The 13339-nt window shown below is 52.9% G+C and overlaps 1 protein-coding gene across 1 annotated transcript in view; it reads right to left on the bottom strand.

Moving 5' to 3' along the window:
- The window catches only part of NFAM1 (NFAT activating protein with ITAM motif 1), a 35083-nt gene that overhangs the window by 19383 nt on the left and 2361 nt on the right, over positions 1-13339 (bottom strand). The gene's annotated exons all lie outside the window — the stretch shown is intronic.

Below are 13339 nucleotides of genomic sequence, written 5' to 3'. Positions count from 1 at the left end.
CAACAGACAGTTCTAAATTGAGGTCGGCAGCGAGCAGCCAAGAACATGCTGGCCAGGTTGTTAATTGGGAGAAGATCGTGTGTTTGAGGCGCTCAGAGAGAGCAGTGAGATTTATTTTATTGGGGAAAGTGAGGCGTAGGCCTCCTGTCTGTGGTGCCAGGCTGGCGTTGGGCCAGGCTGGTTTCCGCTCAGGTCTCTTCAGCTCAGCCCTGAGCAGGACCCTAAAGACAAGGGAGGCAAACCTTCTAGAACAGTGGTCCCCAACCCTCGGGCTACGGACCAGTATCGGTGCGTGGGCCATTTGGTACCAGTCCACAGAGAAAGAATAAATAACTTACATTATTTCCGTTTTATTTATATTTAAGTCTGAACAATGTTTTATTTTTTATTTTTTATTTTTTTGTATTTTTCTGAAGCTGGAAACGGGGAGGCAGTCAGACAGACTCCTGCATGCGCCCGACCGGGATCCACCTGGCATGCCCACCAGGGGGTGATGCTCTGCCCACCAGGGGGCAATGTTCTGCCCCTCCGGGGCGTCGCTCTGTCAAGACCAGAGCCACTCTAGCGCCTGGGGCAGAGGCCAAGGAGCCATTCCCCAGCACCCGGGCCATCTTTTGCTCCAATGGAGCCTCGGCTGCGGGAGAGGAAGAGAGAGACAGAGAGGAAGGAGCGGGGGAGGAGTGGAGAAGCAGATGGGCGCTTCTCCTATGTGCCCTGGCCGGGAATCGAACCCGGGACTCCTGCACGCCAGGCCGACGCTCTACCACTGAGCCAACCGGCCAGGGCCGATGTTTTATTTTTTAAAAATGACCAGATTCCCTCTGTTACATCTGTCTAAGACTCACTCTTGACGCTTGTCTCAGTCACGTGATACATTTATTCGTCCCACCCTAAAGGCCGGTCTGTGAAAATATTTTCTGACATTAAACAGGTTCATGGCCCAAAAGAGGTTGGGGACCACTGCACTAGAAGACTGGGGGCAGGGACGGAGATGGCCCTCCACACTAGTTAGTTCCTCAAAGCTCTAGCCATGCTGATATGCTTGAGTTTCTCATTGAGCAACTAAAGAGACATCCCCTCCTCCAAAGAACTAAAGTCACCGACAGTTCCAGGGAACTGACTGGCATGTCTGGGTGTCACCGTGGGTCATCTTTGTTGTACGTCATTCATAGGATGATGCTCACATGTGGGGAATCCACTGAGCTGGCATCGGGCTCCCCTCTGGTAGGGGAGCGGGTGGGGTTTCACAGCTCACTGTATATTCTCTGCGCTTTACTGCAAGGTGGCTGTTGTGGTTTAACTATAACAGTATATTAGTTGTAAATAGGAAGCTTCGACTCAAGGCTGATGTTTGTCTGAGATGCGGCAGGGGCAGGGTGGGAGTACAAAGCCATGTCCCCAGGGTCCCAGGTAGACCAGGAAGGACAAGAGGTGAGAGGGGCGAGATAAACATTACTCACCCTGCCCAGCAATCCCACGCTGCCGTCCTTCCTGCACCAACAGTACGCTCCCATCTCCTGTCTCCTCTGCCTGGGACCTGTACTTCCTCACCTGCCCAGCTCCTATTTAGTCTCCATCCCCTGCTTTTTATCCACATCCTCTCATTTGGTCCTCTCAGTGACCCTGTGAGGCAGCTGGTGGTGCAAGGACACCAGACTGAGTGTTTCCTCTGAGGGCAGGGAGGTTGGAACCGGACCCAGATCACCAGGAAGGTGGCCTCGCCAGGGTCTGCTCAGAGCCTCGCCACCTCCTCTGGGGCCTCCTGCTCCTCCTCTCTATGTATCTAAGAAACCACTGTCAGCACTACGTGGCCGCCTTCCTGTTTGTCTTGGCAGGAAGACATTCATCCAGTTGTCTCAAATATATTCTCCGCATTTGAGGTACCCTTCAAGAAAAAGATGGGATCTGCTAGGGCAATTAAGCCGATCTTTACAATTCTGGTGACACTATAAAAATAGATGACTATTGTTCTGTATTCTTCCGGGATTCATTATTTTAAGGTCAGAGGGTGAGGATCATGAAAATGCATGGCTCCAGCTCAGATCTGCCACAGAGAGGGGAACCTCAGACCTCGGATAAAACTGCTGTCCCTCAAATGTGAAGTGATGAAGCAGTCTCTCTGGATCAGTGACAGCAGCCAATCTGGGGACAGCAGGCCAAAAACAGGGGAGAGAGAAAGCTTCAGTTCCAGAGAAGGTGATGGAGTCCCGGCCTGGTGATGTAGCTAATTGCCTCCACTGCCCCTTCTTCTTCTTCTTTTTTATTTTTCTTCTTTTTTCAAGTGAGAGGAGGGGAGATAGAGAGGCAGGATCCTGTATACACCCCCACTGGGATGCACCCAGTGCCCATCTGGGGCCAGGCTTGCAACTAAGCTATTTTTAGCACCTGAGGCGAAGGCTCTGTGGAGCCATCCTCAGGACCCAGGGCTGATGTGCTTGAACCAACTGGGCCATGGCTTCATGAGAGAATGGCGGGGGGGGGGGGGGGGGGGGGGGGGTAGGGTGGAGAATCAGATGGTTGCTTCTCCTGTGTGTCCTGACTGAGAATTGAACCTGGGACATCCCCATGCCAGGCCAATGCTCTACCACTGAGCCAAGCAGCCAGGGCTGCCCCTTCTTCTTATAGAGGTGTCAGCACCCCAAACCTGGACTCTAGTAGCCCAGCCTCTACCCCCTCTCCTGGACCTGTGCCTCCAGGAGCCACTTCTGGGGTGCAGGCTGCTCCAGTTGGCTGCAGAGCATCCCCAGGTATGACCCAGTGCTACAGATAGGTTCAGAGTCATTTTCAGCTATCATTTGTGTTCCTCCAACAAACATTTAAGGGGTATTGGTGAGGTCACAGGCCCTGTCTGGTGGAGGGGCTGCCTGCCCTCGTAATGTCCCCAGTCTAACAGGAAAGCAGAGGGAGCCTGGGTTGGGAGGGCTGGTGGGGAGGTCAGGAAGGGGCACGCAGATGTCCTGGGGTCTGGAGATAATCAGCCAACTTTGAAAGCAGGAACACATATGCACAGTGGGCTAGACATGGCCCGAGGGGAGAGAGGGCGAGCAAATGTGCAGAAAGTATACTCTGGCTGTGCGTGACACATGCCCTATGTCAACTCAACCCCATGGCAATTCCATGAGGTGACTACTGCAACCCTGTTTTGCAGACAAAAAACCTCAGAGGATCTTAGAGGCCCCAAGCTACAGAGTTCCTAAGCAGGAAGTTGGGATTTAAATCCAGGTTGTCTATGCTAAGGAGGAAAAGCCAGCCTCCAGGCTGGGCAGTGGAGTCAGAAACCCAGCCAAGTGTGACCTGGCATGGGGCTAGGGGTGCTCGTGGTGGCACCAAGCACAGTAGACATCAGACACTAAAGAGAAGGGTTTGTCAGACTCCTGGCAGAAGTAACACAATTTCACAGTCAGAGGCCAACGAGTGGCTGCAGGGCAGAAAGTCTGAAAGAAAAGGGGGCATGGAGACAGCTGCAGGCATCCAGCATTCCCTGCAGGGCCTGGTCCTCACCACAGGCCCAGCGGCTTCAGGAGACCTACAGAGAGCCTGAGCTGTGTCCTCTGAGTGCCGCTGGAATGGCACTATCAGTTGTGTCCATCTTGTGCCTAGTGACTGCTGCAAAGGGAGTATGTCCCCCATGGGAACGTGGGCTGTGGCAGAGTGAGCCAGCCTCGGGGTCCTTTAGGATTCTGCGCATGGGCTGCTGAGAGGGGCACATGGCCCAGGGTGGGGAACTGGGAGAACCCCAGACTCCTGGGCTAAGAGGCAGGGAAAGCCCCAAGAGCCCAGCTGGCACACCCCAGTGGGGGCCACTGAGTGGCACAAAAGTGCACAAGGGAGTCCATTCCCAACCCTGCAAGCCCGGGCCCCGTCTGATGACTGGCAGGCTTCCTCTGCCCTTGCCTGTTCTTCCCCTGCCTCAGATGGCACCTTCAGCATGCATCAACTTCTGAATGGGAGAAGTGCGAGCCCATGGTGAGTATGAATGGCGCAGAGGGTGTGGGAGGGTGACAGCCCTGGTGGGTGAGGTCCATGGGGGTGGGCCAGCCAGAGACAGACAGGAAAACAGTTGCAGCCTGATGTATGGAAGGTCCCAATCTCAGGGCCACCACCCTGGTCCAGCCCCAACTGAAAATGTGGTTGCTTAGTAGGCATCGCCCTGTCCTTCCCTCCCCACCCCACCCCCACGGCCCGGCATAGATGGTTCACTTGCCCACCCCCACTTGTCAGGAGATGGTGTTTTCCAGAAATATCACATCCTCCATCCCTCATTTCTCTCAGCTCTAAGGCCTGCTAGGAAGCTGGAGCCTGGCCAGAAAAAGAGGCAGGGGTGCCTAGAAAAGCCCAGGCCTGGGTCTGGATCCTTGCTCTGTCACCTAAAAGCTGTGCAACCTTGGGCAGGTGGCTTTCCTTCTCTGAAGCTCAGTGTTTCCCCTGCAACAACACAGGAGAACAACAATGCCAGGCTTATAGGGTTGTCACAGGATTTATAAGGTCCAGAAACATTTACAGGCTGCCAGAGGGCCAGCCTGCCTTTCCCCAGGGACAAGAAGGCAAGGAAGTCAGATGACTCCTGGGTCCTCCCTGTGACAGACCCACTGCGCAGGGCACATGCAGCAGGGAAGGCCTCCAGACCCTTCCCTCAGCGGCCAGACTCTTCCCCCATCCTGCTTTCTGTCACCTTCTTTGGAAAAGACTGTGTCTACCACCCGCTGGCGCCCGACTTCTTCTTTTCCTGGTTCTTCTTCTGAACCTGTGACCACTTGAACTTTGGGTTTGAGAGCTCGACAGCTCCAGAATCCACCTCCTCTCCTCCCCAGCTAGAGCTTAGCCCCCGGGATCTACAGGCCACCCAGCTGACCCTGCCTGAGGAGGTGATCCACTGGAGAAGACCCAGGAAGGAGTCTGAAATCAATTTACAAGGTCAAGACAAGCAGTTTAAAAAAATACAACATGGAGCATCTTGTGCGTACTAAAGGCACTGCTTGCCTGACCTGTGGTGGCACAGTGGATAGAGCATCGACCTGGAATGCTGAGGTCGCCAGTTCAATACCCTGCACTTGCCTGGTCTAAGGCACATATGGGAATTAAAGCTTCCTGCTCCTTCCCCCTTTCTCTCTCTCTCTCTCTCTCTCTCTCTCTCACTCTCTCTCTCCTCTCTAAAATGAATAAATAAAATAAAAAAAAATTTAAAGGCACTGCTTGTGACCTTCTGGTCTCAGCTATATTAGTACAGCCGGGTTCAGACAGGTTCACGCTGTAACATGCATATTTAGCTTTGGACCACCATTAAAAAAGCAAATTGAGCCTGACCTGTGGTGGTGCAGTGGATAAAGCATCGACCTGGAAATGCTGAGGTCGCTGGTTCGAAACCCTGGGCTTGCCTGGTCAAGGCACATATGGGAGTTGGTGCTTCCAGCTCTTCCCCCTTCTCTCTCTCTGTTTCTCTCTCTCTCCTCTCTAAAAATGAATAAATAAATTAAAAAAGTTAAAAAAAAAAAAAAAGCAAATTGCAAGTCCCTGGCCTAGAGGATCCAGCCCATGTCTCCAGGCCCAGCACAGCTTGGCTCAGCTGGCCCAGTCCTTGGCTCACTGCCCCGCAGACACCAGGCCCTCCAGGCTCTTGAGCCTTTGCCCATGCTAGTCCCACTATTCAGAATGCCCTCTGGCTTCCTTCTTGTCCCTGAGCTTCAGGATCGTCCCCTCAGTCTGAAGGACTCGCTCACCTCCTCCCTGAGCTGGTCCTGGGTACTTGGCTCCCCTTGCACAGTGCAGACTCTCAGCATCCCTGTTTAGCCATATGATGATAGAATCTAATGTCACTGGGCACATTCCCCTTTTGCAGACAGGAAAACCGAGGCTCAGAGAAGGAAAAAGCTTTACCTAAGCAGCACAGCTAGTCAGGGGTAGAGGTGGGATTTTAAGCGGGGTCCCTCTGGGTCCTTAACCCCATATTCTTAACCACTATTCTATGCTACAATTTTAAAATCTCAAAGCAAGCAAAAGAAAGTACTTCTCAAATGAATGAACTGTACTCTTTCAAAGGGAGCTAAAAAGTCAGAGGCCATTTTTCTAGAATTGGGTCATTTAATAGACATGTCCAGCAGCTCATAGGATTCTAGGGACAATGGTACTCAGCATTGACCTGGCAGTATTAGGGGGTAGCTACTGTTGCCCAGCTCAAGCTGGGCCTGGGGCTCCCAGAGCAAAGCTGGTGGTGCCATGAGTCTGCTACGGGCTGGTCCTGTGGTGGGGCCAGCCAGCATCCCTCCCTGCAATGGCACCCCCCACCTCCAGAATCTGGCAGTGTCACCATCTCTCCCCCCCTCCTCACTCCCTTCGGCTGCCCTAGCCTTGTAGCTGTCTCTCCCCCCACTGCCCCAACTGCTAGTCGAGGCCTTGGCTCCAGGTCCCCCTCTCCCTGGAACTCAATACCTTCTCTCTTTTTTAAAATTTTTTCACCCTGGCCGGTTGGCTCAGCAGTAGAGTGTCAGCCTAGCGTGCAGAGGACCCGGGTTCGATTCCGGCCAGGGCACACAGGAGAAGCGCCCATTTGCTTCTCCACCCCTCCGCCGCGCTTTCCTCTCTGTCTCTTTCTTCCCCTCCCGCAGCCAAGGCTCCATTGGAGCTAAAATGGCCCGGGCGCTGGGGATGGCTCTGTGGCCTCTGCTTCAGGCGCTAGAGTGGCTCTGGTCACAACATGGCGAAGCCCAGGATGGGCAGAGCATCGCCCCCTGGTGGGCATGCTGGGTGGATCCCGGTCAGGCGCATGCGGGAGTCTGTCTGACTGTCTCTCCCTGTTTCCAGCTTCAGAAAAAAAAAAATTTTTTTTCATTGATTGATTTTAGAGAGAGAGAGGAAGGGAAAGAGAGACAGAAACATCGATCTGTTCTTGTATGTGCCCTGACCAGGGATCGAACCGGCGACCTTTGTGTATCCGGACAATACTCTAACCAACTGAGCTATCCAGCCAGGGTTCAATCCCTTCTATGGCGCTGAGTACCAGCCTGGTCAGCCAAGGGTGTGAGAACCCAGATGTGCTGATCAAAGGTGTCCATTCCAACTAAGGTCGATTTTAAAGAAAAAAACAAACAAACTTTGATTCTCCAGCTGCAGAAGAAAGCAGCTCCATGGTCTTTATTTCAGGCATGGAGCTTTGCCCTCTCATTTAATTCTGGCATCTCTGGAGCCAGGTCTGCTGGGAAGACACAGGTGTGGGGCTGCTGGTTTTATCACAGAGCTCTGGCCATTTGCCTGCGCACGAATGCCAGGATGCCACAGAACAACGGTGAGTCCTTTAGGACACATGCATCAAATGTGACAGCGCGTGGCCAAGTGGCTGATTGGGGAGACACATGCAGCAGGCGTTGGAAGGCAACCTTTGAACAGAGCGTGTGTGTTACGGAAGCTTTTAGAGCCGATGCCCTCAGAACACTGCCGCCCAACTGGCTGTCACATCTTTCAACACCTCCGAATTAGGGAGAAATGCCCACGGATGTGGCTTGCCTCAGGGCCACTTCCACAGCCTGCCCACAGTTCTCACGCCTCCAGACTTTGGACCTTGGGTGCACACTGGCCACGCGGGGACACAAACCAAGTGCAGAGGTCAAATGTTTGGTCTCAGAGACGTTCAAGTTTCACAGTGTTAATTGCTGTTTTCATAGCAGGCACCTCCCTTTCAGCTGGGTTTGAAAGGCAAGCTGCTCAAACTTTGGTGGGTGTGGTGTGGTGGCGGCGCCATCCATAGGAGACTCTCTCCCTCTGCCACCCCTCTACCCTTCAAGGACATCAGCATGGGGTGGAGGTGATGTTAGGGCCAAAAGTGTGGGGTGGGGGTTCTGCTCCTTATCTCTGAAGGGGAGTGGGGGAATGGGAAGAGGGGAACAGACCCCACCAGGGTACCCCCTGGGGGGTGTGCCTACCTAGAGCCCCACCAGAGAGGGCCAGACTCCCGGAATGAGAGCTGGAAAGTGGTGGGATAAAGGAAGGTTCAGGGCTGCACAAACCCAGAGGAGGGGCCCCAGCCAGCTGGGGCGCAACCCTTGGACTGGGCCCTTGCTTGTTTTTTAAATTATAATTCTTCAGGTCCACCCCCTCCTTCAGCATTTTTAAAGTGAAATGTGTTCACTATAGAAATTCTCGACACCACAGAAGGATCAAGAAGAACGTGCAACTCGCCTGCAGTCCTGCCTCCCTGACATCGCAGCTGGGAGCATGTGATCTTTCCTCCCCAGCTCTTTACCAAGCCGAACTTTGAAGGGAGAGTAGGAGGCAGTCAGGTGGGGGTGGGGGTGCAGAGAGGGGGTTTAAGCACAAGAAAGCTCTTAGGGGAAGCTTTCAGAAGTCTTGCAACAGGCTACTGAGTGGGAAGACTCAAGAGCCTGGTGGAGTTCAAGAAAGTGTTTCAGGGGAGAGAGGTCAGGGGGAGGGAGAGACAGAGGACCCAGTGCTGTCCTGGAAACCAGGGAGAGCCTCTGTGGGTCTAATTGGGCAGTAACATGATCACATTTCCTGTAACAAGGTGACAACAGAAATATTATAGACTTCCAGTCTTCCTCAGCTGCCTAAAACCCTCACATTAGTGATTCATTCTGTGGGATTTGGTCCCCCTTCCCCCTCCAGCTTCCTTTTAAAATATAAATGCTTCTAGCTGTCAATACACTAACTCCTTCCTGTGGACACTTCACCAGATCACTTTTATCCTGACTATTCTTAAATCTCTACCTCCCCAAAGATCCTGTACCCTGTGGGCACAAAATCACTCATTGCCCTCCACCCTCCCATCCTCTCTTTCCAGCTCCTCCAATCTGCCAGCCCAACCCTGCCTCCTGTCCAGGCTCCCCCCTCCCAATGCAGCAGGAGGTCAACGGAGAGACCCAGGTCACTAAGCTGTGGCTCCTGCCGTTTCTGGCCTTGACACTGACCCTGCAGAGGCCTCTCTCTCTTTGACCTTCCCTCCTCCTTCCAAGACTCCCCCAGCCCATACCTTCTCTCTTTGCCCTTTCTCTGGGTTTTTTTTCCCTTTTATTTAGTGAGAGGAGGGGAGGCAGAGATAGATTTCTGCATGCGCCCAGATTGACCAGGATCCATCCAGCAAGCCCACTAAGGGGCGATGCTCTGCCCATCTGGAGCCCTTGCTCGATTGCAACAGGAGCCATTTTTTAGTGCCTGAGGCAGAGGCCATGGAGCCATCCTCAGGACCCAGGGCCAACTCACTCTAATAGAGCCATGGCTACAAGAGGTGAGGAGAGAGAGAGAAAGAAAGAGAAGTGAGAGGGGGAGGGGTAGAGAAGCAAATGGTCACTTTTCCTGTGTGCCCTGACTGGGAATAAAATCTGGAATATCCACACGCCGGGCCGACACTCTACTAGTGAGCCAACCAGCCAGGGCCTTTCTGGCTTTTCTTACACAGCCATCTCTTAAGATTGGGTACTTATTCCTTGGCTCTGTCTGTACTCTCACCTGCCCCAGGTGAGCTCAAACATGCCCCCCCCCCATACCTCTGGGCTTCTGTACACTCAGACCACAGGTGAACACCCTGGGGGGTAGGGTCGGCCATTGGGTTTGTCAGTGGGACAGTAGACAGAGAAGGTAGCAAAGTTTAACCTTGAGGGACTGACAGGACAGGTTGGAGTCACCAGGTGGGCAAAGTGCAAGGACACCTTCCAGACAAACTGAGCAGTAGGAGCAAAGGCTCAGGGGCAGGCGGCCCTCCAGCATGGCTCTAAAGTGGGGGTGCGAGCAGGGGCAGCAGCCTGAGAGGAAGGGGGTTATCTAAACGCACTGCAGTGAGAACCCAGCTGATGGTGGTGATGCTGCCCGCAGCTGTGTGGCATGGACCCACTGGGGATCACCCTTATATGTACAGCTGTCCTTCATGCCCCTAGCTTTTTAGGACAAGGTCCAAGAAGAGGAGGTGCTGATTCAAAGGGTATACATGTTTTAAATTTTAATATGTGTTGCCAAGGACCTGAAGAAATGTGACCTTGACCCTATGACAAGTGCTGTAAGGAGTACCTTCCCTGCCCTTGGGCTTGGGCTGCGCTCACTCGGGGTTTCTTTCCCCTGACCCACCAGTAAGTAGCAAGGAGGGATCCCGCCCTGAACCTCAGAGGGGCTCAAGCTCTGGCCTTACCCTTTCTCCAGCACAACCTCCACAGTCCTGGGGCAAGAGGGGAGCAGATGCTGGCCAGACCTGCCACACTATCTTGTCCCCACAGTCTAGGCCCCACCAACCCTCCCTCAAGAGTCTCAAAGCGTCCTAGATGTAACTTCCTGATGCTGCTGGCCAGAGGCCAACACAGGAGAGAGCTGAGAACCACAACAGGGAAGCAGGGACTCAGAGTGGTCAGGTGACTTAGCCTATGTCTCCTAGGACTCAAATGCTGGCCTGTCAGACTGTCCTCACCTGGCGGCCAGGAGCTTCATCTGCCAAGTTCACATCTACTTCCTCCTCCCTCTCCCTCCCCCTCCAGGCTCATCCCGGTTGCCCCTTCCCTTCCTCTGTCTTGGGCCCCCATCTCAGTGTCTGACACCTACACTCCCACTACAGTGAGGCCCCGCCTAGGTCCACCTGAGCAAGGGAGCAGGCGGAGGGTGAGGGTGGGAGGGGGGGTGGGGGGCAGCTCCTGTTTCCAGGTCCAGGTCCACCCGCCCCCCCCACATCCACTCTCTCATTCACCAGACATGGGGTCTGGTTTCTCAACCTGTGCTGAGAGGAGTCTAAGGCTCGGGGAGACCAGGAGGCTCCACCAGGACTACCCCCGGACCCTGGACACCTCTCCTGGTGGCATCAAGTCTCAACCACTGCTGGGTTGTCTCTAGTGGAGGTGCTAAAATTATCCTGTTATTGTTAATGTTTCCTGGGCAACCCTAGTGCCAGCAGCATGCCGGGCCCTCCTCCTGCCCTCCTGAAGCTCATAGTCCACACGGGGAAGCAGACAGCCTGGAGAGAAGCAGCCTCTGTGGGAACATGGCCCCTGGAGGCACCAAACACACATGTCCCTGGAGACCACAGGCAACCATTCACAGCCCCAGACGGGAAGCACCTGAAACGTCTGTCATAACTAAATAAATTGCAGTATATTCATTCACTGGGACATTTCACACAGGGGTTGACAAATGTGTTCTGTAAAGGGCCAGATAGTAAATATTTTATGCTTTGTGGGCCATATGGTCTCTATCACAAAGACTCAACTCCACCATCATAGGGCAACAGCAGCCATAGATGATTTATGGATGATTATGTGTGGCTCTGTTCCAATAAAACTTTATTTATGGACATGGAAATTTGAATATTATATAATCTTCACGTGTCATGACATAGTCTTCTGATATTTTTTTTCCCTTCATCATTAAAAATTTTAAAAAACCATTCATAGCTCATGGGCCATACAAAAAGGCCATGAGCTGGATTTAGCCCAGGGGCTGTGGTTTGCGACCCCTGCTCTCTAGCAACAAAAACAAACAAATTTCAGCCACACCATCAACTGGATACATTTTCAAAAACATAACACTGAGGCCCTGGCCGGCTAGCTCAATCAGAATATCATCCCAAAATGCCACGGTTGCATGTTCAATCCCCGGTCAGGGCACATACAGAAAGCAACCAATGAGTGCACAACTAATTGGAACAACATATAAATGTTTCTCTTTCCCTCTCTCTCTCTCTTCCCCTCTTCCTCTCTCTGTCTCTCTAAAGCCAATCAATTAAAAAGAACAAAAATATAACATTGAATGAAAAAACAGGTCACAAAAGAAGATACACAGTATCATTCTGATTTTGCATGCAAAGGTCAAAAACAGGCAAGACTATATAGCAGGGACCCGTAGTAAAGGAGAGGTGGGGTGTCCTGGGAGGTACAGGGGCTCTCAGGCGTGGAATGCTCTTTGTCTTGAGCTGGATGGTAGTCACACAGGACTTTATTTTATTAAATTTATTGTACTTCTGTATGTGTATTAGATTTCACAACTCAAAAGGAGAAAGCAGTGACAATAGGACCTATAGGAGCAGCGTCTGAACCCTACCTGACAGGCATTTATAATCCACTTGAAATTACAGCCCAGTGGGAACCATCACCCACTGCTCTGCTGAGAGCTGCTCCTCTCCCTCCAGTCAAACTGAGCCTCTCGTGTTCCCTCCCAGGCTCTGCCTTCTGGCCTCGAAGCCTTTATCCATGCTGGGCTGGCCACCCACCCACCTGCTCTCTCTCCACCCCTGCACGCTCCATTGCCCTCTCCAACACTCCCCCTGCCCCACCTCCCATGGAGAGGTGCTTTTCCTCTGCCCACCTCCAAAGCTCTTTATTGGGATTAGACAAAGATGAAAAGCGGAGGCTAATCCTGACAGAGGCCAGAGCGTTGAGAAGGAAGGCAGGAGGTTCCTGAATGGTCTTTTGGACATCAAAGGGAACGATGACACCTGAGTCCTGAGCAAACGGGGAGGGGAGGCCAACCTGCATCAGGAACTCCTGCCGCTTGCTGGTCAGGGGTCATGTTCTGCAGGGGAATTTCATGGTTTCCAACAGTCTGAGAATGAAGACTGTGCTGTTCACCTCTAGGTCCCTCCAGTGTCTAGAATTGGTCCTCTTCAGTGGACATTTGAGAAATAAACACAGTCCAGAGTTCTGAAAAGGCCAGGAAGAGGAAGGGGACTGACATTTGTAGAGGACATTGAAGTTCAGAAAGGTTAAGTAACTTGCCTGAGCTCACACAGCAGTTAATAGAAGAAGGCAGGACTTGAACCTGGTTTGCCTGGCCCCAGAGCCCTTGGAGGTCACTGAGGCCTGGCGGAAACAGGGCTAAAGCATGTGTTCGGGCTTAGGTGCTCCACCTTTGGGAAAGCAGTTGCCCCTGAGACTGCAGGTGCCTGCCGGGCCCTCTGAGCAAAGGGGAGTTTGCAGAGGGCTCAGGAGAGCAGAAGAAAGCAGCAGGCTTAAGTCCCGGGTCACAACAGGAGGGCAAGAGTTGGGAGCAAGAGAGGTACCAAGATGCCATCATAGGGTGTGCTAGAGACCACTAGAAAGGTCGGAGTGACCCCAAGGAGCCCAGGGCTCACCCAGGTATGAAGCTGGTCAGCTGAATCTCATGTGTTTTGATTGGCTCTGCTAGCTAGCAGGTGCTGACTCTCTGAGCCCTAACCACGTGCCCTAACCGCTCTGTCCTAGGACATGGTAGAAAGCAGGCACTACTACCACACCCATTTAACAGATTGAGACACTGCAGCATTAAGAACCTGCCCAGGGTACCAGGGCAAGTTGCAGAACTGATTCAAACTCAGGGTGATTGCTCCTGGCCTGCCCTCAACCCTGTATCATATGCCGCCAGTCAGGGAAACGGTGCACTGACC

The sequence above is a fragment of the Saccopteryx bilineata genome, chromosome 1 (genome assembly GCF_036850765.1).
Source record: "Saccopteryx bilineata isolate mSacBil1 chromosome 1, mSacBil1_pri_phased_curated, whole genome shotgun sequence".
Classification (NCBI taxonomy): domain Eukaryota; kingdom Metazoa; phylum Chordata; class Mammalia; order Chiroptera; family Emballonuridae; genus Saccopteryx; species Saccopteryx bilineata.
This window is presented reverse-complemented; position numbering and strand designations above follow the sequence as displayed.